Here is an 11,779-nt window from a genome sequence, read left to right on the forward strand (position 1 = left end):
CTCATCTTTCTAAAAATCTATTTTGTGTGTTTGCCATAGAGATAAGACAGTCTTATTACAAGGTCCTTTTCATAACCACAGTTGAAAAAAGTCTTGGATGGTGTCCAGCATGGACCTTTCAAAGGATGAATTTAGTTTTTTCTGCTGTGCCTTCCTTTTAGCACATACATAATTCTGTCACAGACCTTGAAACATTTTGTTTTTTATTATTTATTTGTTAAATGTTCTAACTTATCTAGACTAGTACCTCCTAAAGCCAATGTCTTTATTCTTTGTGTAACTAAAGTCTAAATCAGAATCAGACTTATATAGGCATCCAATAAATATTTATGGAGTAAATTAAACAAATATACAGCACTTGACAATTTATAAATCTCTTCATAAAATATGCAGCTATATATGAATACAAATAAGTATGTATATGTATGTATATGTGTATTGTGAGAGAGCATACATAATTGAGATTTAATCTGTACTACTTAAACTTTTTATCCTAAGAGTGATAATTGTAAGGTAGATCAGGGACTAATAAATCTATTTTATATATTAAGAAACTAAAGCTCAGAGAGATTATTAAGATAAGTTCAAGCGTAAAGCCAGAACTAGGACTCAGGTTTACTGATTCCCAAATCAATGTCCTTCCATTTTACTACACTAGTAAATGCACTAACACGGGAAATAAGAATAATAGCACCTATTTGTTCCTTTCACCCAAGGTTCTCAGCATGCTTTGCTAATTGTATCCATGGTCAGAGAAAAGAAAGCTCTTATACCTTCAGAATTTTGTCTAATTCATTCTGCAGCTAGCGGCTGAGCCCAAAATACAGCCTTTTCTTTATTTCGATCAAAAGATCTTATTGGCTATGCCAACCTATTAATGTCTAGAGAAGCTGTGAGTTAAATTTCTGTGCTTCAAAGGATAAAAAACATTATTTCTGTTTTGAGATGGTATAAAAAAAAGATTCTGCATGTAGGAGGTTCATTCAGCACACACTTCTAACATACTTTTAAGTTTATCTTAAAATAGACTGTCTACTTCCTCTGGATCTCTTATAAATTGCTAATGTCAATGCTAAGAATGTTATTTAGTTGGAACTTTTAAAAGCAGTACAGTTTATAAGTTGAGAATTATTATTACACAAGACCTCATTTAGATTAATACAATGTTTGTGTTTAAGCATTATATTTTCCATCCTCATTTAGCCTTGGGAGGTCATATATATAAAAGATGTTTGGTGTACTACAGCCATTCTTTAATTTACTTCTTCAGAGTAAGTGATGATTGCAAGCAAGCATTTACAGATAGTATTTCTGGCAATAAATGTATATGATAAGGTTAATTAATAATGGATTCAATTAGACAAAATAATTATAACTCTAAAATTATGGGAAAGGTTTACATACTTAGAAATTTGGGTTAAACATGCTATGAAACGTATTTAAATAAAATTAAATTGTACTCTTTGAGTCTTTTACTCAAATCCTCTACCATATCCATATGCATTCAACTATTGCTTTTCTATTACATAGGTACTTTAGAATAGGCATACTTAGGATAGATTTTTCTTTTTCAGAAATTATTTTTAATGATCAAACACTTAATTGGATCCCCAAGTAGTCTGATTTGGTTATAATGGCAAAAATAATGAGGTTGCTGTTTTCTAGTTTAAGTATTGACAGTATTATATTGTCTCCACTATTAAATGGTAATACTCTTTGGGAGTCCTCTGCTGGGAAGTTAGGATTTACTGATGGATCTTGAACAACACCTGGCAACTTTCAGAGCGATAACTCCTGTGATGCAATCCTTTCTTTTGAGAATATCCATCCCAACACCAGAACTTACCTTGCAGTATTTTTCCAATGTGAGCACAGTTGACTAATCAATTAAAAAAAAAAAAAGTAATTATCGAATAACTTAAATATAATAGCATTGTGTTAACTTTTAGAATACAAAATAAACAGTCTGAGCCATTTTCTCAAGGATCTTTTTATCAGTTAGAATAGAGAACATCTTTAGTTCAACTACTGTATAAGAAAGTTCAAGGCAAATAAAAGGATATAAACAGAAGAACAGAAATACACAAAAAAATACTGGATGTGGGATTGAGAGTCAATATAATGTATTAGTTTTGAATATTGCCCCTCTACCCAGACTACATCAGTTTAAATCATAACTCGACTAGCTAGGAGTTGAGTGCCTTTGGGCGTGTTACTTACTTGAACTTTCTACCAGATCTTTACTATATATTACTTTTTTTTCTAGTAATATAGTGATAATAATACTGTATATGTGCTTCAAAGGCTTGTTAGAATTAAATAAGTTAATATATGTAACAGTACCTGGTGCATATGTGAGTATTAGTTATTATTATTAGTAATGTTAAACTCAAGAATAAATAACATCATAATGTATATGAAGTGCTTAGCAGAATGCCTTTTTCATAGTAACCTGTTGGAAATGTTAGCTTATTAACATTGTTATGTGTACTGGGTTGCTATGCTATGTTTTGAGGAAAGTAAAACCAAACCATTCTAAACCAGACAAAAAAATATATACCTATATGCACAAGATAAGCAAGGACTAATGTATCCATACATCTCTACATCTAATTGAAGAGAAATTATATTATATTGTGATGTGTTTAATGGATAGGTTTTTAAAGTTCTGTGAAAATGGGAATGATCTAGGATAGTAATATTTGAGTAAATCATTGGGTGAGATACAAAAAAACAATAGTCAATGAAAAATACCATACCTGGTATTATTTCTGTGTTCTGGCTGTGAAAAAGGCTGAATTCTAATATTAAACCTCAGTCAGTTGCCCAATGCTGGCAAAATAATTACATTTGTTCCAAGAAAAATGGCATGAGGGCTATTATAATGGAATGAGGGCAAAAAATTTCCTAGACTGTAGAACTTTCTCTCCTTATTAAAATAACAATCAATCAATTGATCAATCAATATCATATCCCAAGCAATGTTGCAGGTATTTGTGCTCCTATCAAAGACTATCCTATGAAAAGATGCATCCCTGTTAACTTACTTATTTGCCTTGCACAGAGGTCAAATGAATTTTAGAGAATGACAGTGGATTGTCATAAACATAACTACTAGCAATTCTAATCTGCTATTCTAGTTGTATTTTCTTTAATGGAGCAAATTAGTACAGTATCTGATAACTGGTATGCAATTATGGACTTAGTGAATGCTTTATTTTCTATATTTGATGGTAAACACTATCAGAAGTGATTTAATTTAACCTGGCAAAGCTCACACTACCCCTATAGTTTCTAATTTAAAAACTATAACAACTTTTCAGATTTTCTGTCATAAACTAGTCTGCAGAAATTTTGTTTATCCTATTACTTACATCATGCTGATCTATTTTTATGATATTATATTTATTATTTATTGGATTTGGTGAGCAGTATTAATAAATAATCAATATATAGCAAGTCACAAGCATGCCAGATGGTGGGAAGCAAACCCGTTGAAAATTAGAGGATGAGAATTCAGTTGTCAGGGGAAGTACTTCATATGTTGTGACAAGGTAAAGAGCAGGCCAAGGCAGAGATTATGCAACATGTGCATTTGACCTAGGTCTCAAAGAGTGGATGCACTTTTGTAGTTAGAGTGAGGGAAAGGAGAACATTTTAAGTGGAGAGAAAAATGTGTGTGTGGAGGTGGGGTCTCTAGAAGTTAGAAAGTGGAGGAGTGCAAGAGCTGTTTGGGAGATGGAAAATAATAACTAAAGAAAATGTAACTGGAAATATAGCTGGAAAGGCAAGTTGGGACTTGAATTGCCAATATAAAGATTTTGGTTTATTTTTTGTAAGTTATATAAATGTCTAACCAATAAGCTGTACATCTGAAACTAATACAATATTGAATGTCAACTGTAATTTTAAAACATTAAAATTAAAATTAAAAGAAAAAAATTTGGTTTGTTTTTCATGGTAAGGTTTGCATTTAAACTGGAGAAAATGTTTCAGTAGACCTATTAATCTAGGAGAGGACGCAAGGACATATAGGAGGAGGTGATTGTGATACGAACACTCTACCTTTTTTCCTTTTCCCCAATCCACTGACCTCAGCAGTCTGATCGATTGAGTATTATTGACCCCAAGGTAAGAGCTGTACTTTTAATTGACACTTATAAAAACACGATAGATTTCTTTACCTAGACTTTTAAAATATCAAACAGTAGGAAAAAAAAAAAGACAAAATTCAAAATCATACCTTCATGAATCATTAATATCCACTGCTAAGGCAGTTGATTTGCCCTTTAGTGTTTAACTCTCTAAATAGCCAATTCCTTAGCAAGAGAACACACTTCAAATTACTGATTGGATATCTTATTTAGAAGTGGTCTGAATAAAAGGAAATGATTGATATTTGTACTTTATAAAAAAATGTTTCAACTAGTTGGTAAAATAGAAAGATGTTACTGATCCACGCTCAGGAATACTCAGAGTTTAATAGGCAGCTCATGGTTGCAGCAGTGGCAGTAGTAGCAGGTCATATTTATTATGAACTTATATGCCAGGAACAGTTCTATCAATCCTCCCAACTACAACCCCATGAAGTAGGTGCTATTATAATTCTTATTTTACAGATGAATAACCTGTGACATAGAAGGGTCACTGACTGTGATTGTCACACAGCCAGAAAGTGTTAGAACAAGCAACCCAGCCAGCATAGTCTCAGAGACTGCACCTTTAATTACTATAAAATTTGAGATTACTTGTGGTATGACTCATCACTTATAAAAATCTAGTAAGTCTAGGGCATGATTTCTGGAAACAGATTACAGTTTTGGTTCGTTTGTTTTTAATACATGGAAACAGTTAGCCTATATTTAAATATGGGATCTTTGCCTTTTTAGCTTGTTTCTCTAACTCTAGAAATTAAATGAATAGTAACAGTGAATATGAAGTATTATCATTCCTTCTTTTTCATCTGTCACAACAGTTGCTACTCTTTTTTATTCTTAAAAACCAAACCTTAGTAAGGCGTAAGTTATACACAATAATATTTACCAATTGTAAATTTCCAATTTGATAAATTTTGAAAAATATGTAGACATATTGAAAAATACATATAGCCATATATTATAAATAGAATATTTCTACTATTTCAGAAATTTAACTCATGCCCCTTACCACTCAATCATCTCTCCCAATCTCTCTCCTCTGACAACCACTGATATGATTCTCTATATTTTTTCCTTTTCTAGAATTTCATATAATGGAATCATACAGTACGTAGATCTTTGTGGCTGACTCCTTTCACTTAGCATAATTGTATGGATATTTATGCTGTGTGTGCATCAGTAGTTTGTAGTTTGTTTCTTTTTATTGCTGAATAGGATTCTATCATAAAAGTTTGCCACAATTTATTTATCCATTCACAGCCGATGCATACTTGGGTTGTTTTAAACATTTGGCTATTATGAATAAAACTGCTTTGAAACTTTGAGTATAAGTTTAGTCTTTTTTATGTTTTTAAGTTTGTGATTTATTTTGAAAAGCATGGTTAATTTAAAATTTCACTATTATTCTTAAGTTGTGATTTTTGGTCAATTTACTTCCAAAGTTGCCTTCTTTGAATTACATTAAGTCTTGACTTTAGATTCAAATGTTTAGCTTCATGACCAATTATGTTAGTGATTTGTTTTCTATACTTTACAATGATGTTACTATATTTATTAGAGGCATATGATCATTGTGTTTTTAATTTTCACATTGTTTTCAATTTTCACATGTTCAAATATTTAAACCTCACTTGTAAATCCTGTTTTTAGTTCCATCAGATAAGGTAGGTAGGGCTGGGGCAAGTCAATCTCTCTAGTTTCTAATAGTGGTAATTCAGATCTTGTTTGATAAATGCATAAGCTACACCTACAGGCCATTGATCTGCACCCAAAACAGGGAGGACTAATTAGTAAATGAATAAATTATCTTCTGTTTTTAATCGAATTACACAATCTAATTCATTTAAACTAAGCTGTATGCCTTAATTTTGAGTGTAGTGTATTAAAGTGATGGCTGATCTTTTTTCCTCCTATGAATTATAAGACTCGTGATTCTAATATATTTAGAAACCTAGGGATAGTTTCATTTATCGTTCACCATAATGGCCAATAATCAGGGCATAATCTCTTAAATAAGCATTTCACTTTCAGAATTAAAGCACACAGAAAAGAATAATTTGTAAATTTTCTAATCAATTTTCTCTCCTGCAGATAATGATAGGCTTAGTATTTATTATGTTCCTATCCTGTATACCTTACTATATTCTTTATACCTTTCTCAAAAAGGACATTTCCTGAAGATAATATTAATAATCATTTTCATTAAAAACCAATACAACTTAGAAAAATACTCTGGATTTTATTACCAAGAAAATCTTTACCAGACCGGTGATTTTTAAAATACTCCTATGTTTAATACTCCTATGATAATTAAAGATTTTCTGTTTCAGTCCAATCATATCTCTTAGAATTTCTCTCTAAGTAAATACATTTAGCATTTTTAATCTAACAATACAACCTAGTTCTACCATATCATGACATATTTGTTATTAAATGGTTCAAAATTTTAATTGAACGTTTACATTGAAAATAAAGCATACTTTGCAGAAATCTGAGGTCATCTTCAAAGGTCAAGAGCCTTTTAAGAATGGTAAAATGAATATAAACTTAAAGAGAAATGTCAATTTTATTCTAAACAATCACACTGAAAAAAAAATGAAATAGTTAAGGATAACATATTTTGAAAATTGGAAAAAGAAAAATTAAAAATAGTGCTTTTTTTCTGTGCCACGTTTACATTGGTAAAGCCCTACAAAGTTTATTATATGTTAAATCTTTTTTCTTTATTTCTTCTTTTCTTTTTATTAAATAAAAATGTATAATATTGTGATATTCAAAACCAGTTTACTTCATCTCCAAATCCTTTATCATGGTTGAGTAAGAGATAAATACTTTCCTTCAGTGAGACAAAATGTGAGTTAATATTGTAAAGTATAAACAAAGCAGTGCAAGAGAGTGAAAGGTGTTTGAGGTAGACTAATCTTACTTGGAAACATTTAAGTTGATGAAAGAGGCAAATTTAGTTCCTAGGTTCATAAAAAATGTTGTTCTAATTTCCATGTACATTTTGTACTTTCTGGGATAATTATTTAAAACATATATAACATATATAGTTTGATTTCTCATCAAAGAGTAAAAAAGAATGTTCCCTGTCAGAGAGTTGAATAGAGTGAATTAATTTGACATTTTAATGGAAAAAAGATTGTTTGCACCTATGAAGTTTTCCATTTCCTGCTTGTCTCAACTATTTATTTTTTATTTAATTTTTTCCCCCAACACTCCCTTGAATCAAGTGACTGCCTCTCCATATACTGAAGTTATTCAGTATGTATGTTTTGAATAGTTGTTATAGGTCTCTGGTATAGAGAGGTAGGTGCGGAGAAGGTAATGGAGGGTAATGGAAAAATGGGAGAAGATGAGAAGACTTGTGGTTCTGTGGGAGTAGTGCTGGAATTAGAGTCAAAGGTCTAAAGTTTAAATTCATACTGTACCCTTATAAGCAACTGGGGATAATGCATTTAACCTTTTTCAAGGTTCACTTTCTTTATCAGCCTATGGGAGAATATAGGGCCTGAAAAAAAAAACAAAAACGTTTGAGATGCTTGCTCCATGGGTTCATAATGAAAATTATATCAGATAATATGTGATGGTGCCTTGTAAATTGGGATACACTCTTTAGGTAATAGTGGGTGTCTGAAAACCAATTCTGCAAAATTAGAAATTCTTAATGAATATTTTAATAAGACTAATGGCTTCATAGTGAAAAAATTCTATGAAATCCTAGGTACTGTTTGGATAGATCAATTTTACCAAACATCAGCTATTTTCTTAATACTTTCCCAAATATGAGTTGACTGTAGGAGAGAAAGAAGGCTGCCATTCCCCCTAGATTCCTATAAGAAACTCTCAATGTTATTGATTCTTTTATTGACTATACATATCTTCATTTTAGTTTCATAAAGCACAAGTGAGAAGAAAGCAACCTGGATTAAAATGTGTGCTTTCTTCTATAACTTTTATTTTTCAGACTACAACAGTGGGCAAGGCTGGACACAGGTTTTGTGGGACCTGAAGCTTAATCAGTTTGGAGGACTCGTTTTGAGGAAAAGAATAAAAACTTACAAACACAAAAATAGGTATGAAAGTGAAATTTTATTTAGAGTAATAGAACAAATTAAAACAAATTCTCAGATCTGTTTAGGCTATTAGGAAAGCTTATAGAGAAATACTTCATGATTGCAACTTGGCTTCTCCTCACCTACATCTTTACAATTCCTAGCAACTCCTAGTAATAACAAGGGCCAATACAAGGAAGGGACTTTGTAGGTTTATCTGATCCTGACTATGGGGAAAATTTTCTTTTAATTTAATTTAATTTTATGTTTCAGATGTACAGTTCAAAGGTTAGACTTTTATATAATTTATGAAGTGATCCCCCTGATTACTCTATTACCCATTTGGCACTACACATAGCCATTACGATATTAGTGACTATATTCCCTATGCCATAATTCACACTCCTGTGACTATCTTGTAACTAACTACTAATTTGTATTTCTTAATCCATTCATTTTTTTTTATCCAGTCCCCCAATCCCCCTCCCATCTAGCAATCACCAGTTCGTTCTCTATGAGTCAAATAGAATATATATAATTTTAATGCCTATAGCACCTGGTATTTCTACACGGTCTCCCATGCAAGTACTAACCAGGCCCAATCCTGCTTAGCTTCCAAGATCAGACAAGATCAGGCACATTCAGGGTGGCATGGCCGTACATTCAAACAGACTATTTTTTAGAGCAATTGTGGATTTATAGCAAAATTGAGCAGAAGTTATAGAGATTTCTCATATTTCCCCCACCTCTAAATATTATCAATATCCTATGAGAAAGTTTTATTTAACTGTTTTTGTTCTATTTCTCTTCGCTGTGACTAACAGAACAACCTATGAACTCTTTAAAAAGTACAAGAAGACTCTCTCTTCAGAAATGGTAGATAGTCTTTTCATTTAACTCCCCCTCCAATGTTAACTGCCAAGTGGTATTAGGAAAGAGTATTCAAAAGGTTTCTCTTATAGGTAGTTTCCTGAGCCTAGAAATGTAAATAAAATTTCCCAGGGACTAGCCCCGGAAGCTACTTTAAATGACTACCTGCTTTCTACTTCAAGGTGATTTTCATTTTGTTTTGTTTTCCTGAAGCCCATCTCCGCCCCTTTTCCCTTAAGCCTGGGGCATCCTTCATTTTTCTGAGTCTCTTTGAGTTAACAAAACAGTGGTTCTCAAACATAGCTGCATATCACCTGGGGAGCTTTAAAAATTTCACTAGTGGGGCTGCACCCTCAGGCATTATTATTTAATTAGTCTAAGTGATTTTTGTGTGTGTGTAGCCAGTTGTTAACCATTGTCTAAGATCCAAATGGTATGTATGTATGTATGTATGTATGTATGTATGTATGTATGTATGTATATATTTCTTAAGATTCATTTGTTTTTTTAAATAAATTTATTTAAATTAGTTTCAAGTATACAGTACATTGGTTAGACATCTATATTGTTTATAAAACGATTCCTCTAATTGCTCCCTCCCTCCCCTGGCTCTCCACTTAGCCATCATATTAATGCTAACTGCATTCCCTGTGATGTAGTCACCAGCCCCCAATAGTCACACGGACTCCCAGAAATCAATGAGTTATAGGAAACACACTCTTTATTCAGCCAGCTGGGTCTGCCAGGGGTGCGCAGACCCCAAATTAAGCAGCCCCGAAATGTAGAGGTACAGGATTTTTAAACCCAAACCCCTATTCTTCATCCTGTTTGAACACACAAGTCTATTTTTCTTCTTTTTACTAACTGTCAGCCCACAGGTCGGTTGTGCAAGCAAGGAGTACAGAAGCAGAAAGCTTATTGTTAGAGCGTTATGTTCCCATGGGCGATAGCTAAACAGTAATTTTCTAGCCAGCACATTCCCCACTGGCCTTAGCGGAAAATCAAATCCTTGATTCTTCATGTGGAATTTGCTTATAGCCTCTGTTTTGTATTACTAAAAGCTTAATAGAATTAATTCTCTTCCTTATATGTGCAAACAAGAAATTGAAGAAACATGGGCCAAAAGTTAACAAGAGGAGAGGGAGGATTAAAGGTCCAGCTACAGCAGATAGGAGCGTTGTTAGCCATGGTGACCAATTGAACATCCTATGAAACCAGTTATCTGATTCTAGTCTTTGTTTTTCCCTGGCATCTAAATTTCTCTGTACTAGTAGTAAGCTTTCTCTAGTTATTCCAGAGTTATTGGCATAGAAGCAACAGGTTTCACCTAGAGCCATACATAATCTGTCTTGTTCTAAGAATAATAAATCTAAACCTCTCGAGTCTTAGTTTTAAGGGTCCGTCTTCCTGAGCTGTCTACTCTCGTGCTGTATTCACGTGGGAGTGATGAATCCATGATGGGATGCAGTTTACTTTAATTGCAGTGGGCGTTGTCAGGCAGACAGTGAAGGATCCTTTCTATTTGGGTTCTAGTCCCTTGGAAGTGAACTTCTGAATCCACACAGAGTCCCCAGGCTGAAACATGGGGAAGTCCATCCCCCGGGAGCTGAGTGGACAGCACGAACCCGGACCGAATCTCTTGTACACTTTGAAGGGCCTGTAAGTAAGACAAGGTTACGGAGTTCTGCCCTTTTCTCATCTTCTATTTTAGGTATTAAAGGTGAGAGTTTTCCAAAGAAAATTTCGAATGGGGTGAATCCATTAATATATGGAATACACCTGGCTCAGAGAAGAGCGAAGGGGAGAAATTCTATCCAGGTCTTATCAGTTTCTAATTTTAACTTGACTAATGTCTCTTTTAGAGTCCGATTCATTCGCTCTACTTGGCCCGAACTTTGGGGCTGGTAAGCACAGTGGAGTTTCCATTGTAAATTTAGGTAGCTAGAGAATTGCTGTGATTGATACCTTTGCTATGAAGGCTGGCCTGTCATCTGACCCTAAAATTCCGGGGAGACCAAATCGAGGGAGGATTTCTTGAAATAGTTTCTTAGTAACTACTAAGGCAGTCTTTTTCCTAATGGGGAAGGCCTTTACCCATCCTGAAAAGGTGTCTATAAAAACAAGTAAATATTTGTAGCCCCCCACAGTTGGGGTTACCTCAGTGAAATCGACTTCCCAGTGGTCCCCTGGATAAGTTCCTGTTTCCCTATGCCTAGGTTCTTCTATCTTCTCCTTCTTTGGATTAACTTGGGCACAAGCCGGGCATCGTGAGGCAATCTCCTCTGCAGTTCTTCTCCCTTCTAACAAGTGAAAGTAGAGGTCTAAAGCTTGGAGCATCTTAGTTCACCCTAGGTGTGTGGTCTGGTGTAGCTGGTGGAGGACAGTCCCTCCAAGGGCCCGTGAGAGCCCGATTTTTCTATCTGGGGTCGTCCACCACCCCTGTTGGTTCCTAGTGGCTTCCTTATCTTAAAAATATATGTTCTCTTCCGCTGTATAGCTCGGAGATGGAGGCAGTTCTGGGTAAGGGATAACAGTCAGTAGATGTGGTGGGGGCCCCACTGGCCTTGTGGCCGCTGTTCTTGCCTCTGCATCGGCTCGTTGGTTTCCCTCAGCCTTGGGAATATTCCTTTTTTGATGCCCTTTACAATGAACAATAGCAAGAGCCTTAGGCATCTATATGGCTTCAAGTAAGGCTAA

General features: G+C 34.0%; 1 pseudogene; it reads right to left on the reverse strand.

The window, feature by feature from the left end:
* Nucleotides 1-8,756: 8,756 nt before the first annotated feature.
* On the reverse strand, nt 8,757-8,875 carry LOC112474494 (annotated as a pseudogene).
* Nucleotides 8,876-11,779: the final 2,904 nt, after the last annotated feature.

The sequence above is a fragment of the Pteropus alecto genome, unplaced genomic scaffold (assembly GCF_000325575.1).
Source record: "Pteropus alecto unplaced genomic scaffold, ASM32557v1 scaffold239, whole genome shotgun sequence".
In the NCBI taxonomy this organism is placed as follows: Eukaryota; Metazoa; Chordata; class Mammalia; order Chiroptera; family Pteropodidae; genus Pteropus; species Pteropus alecto.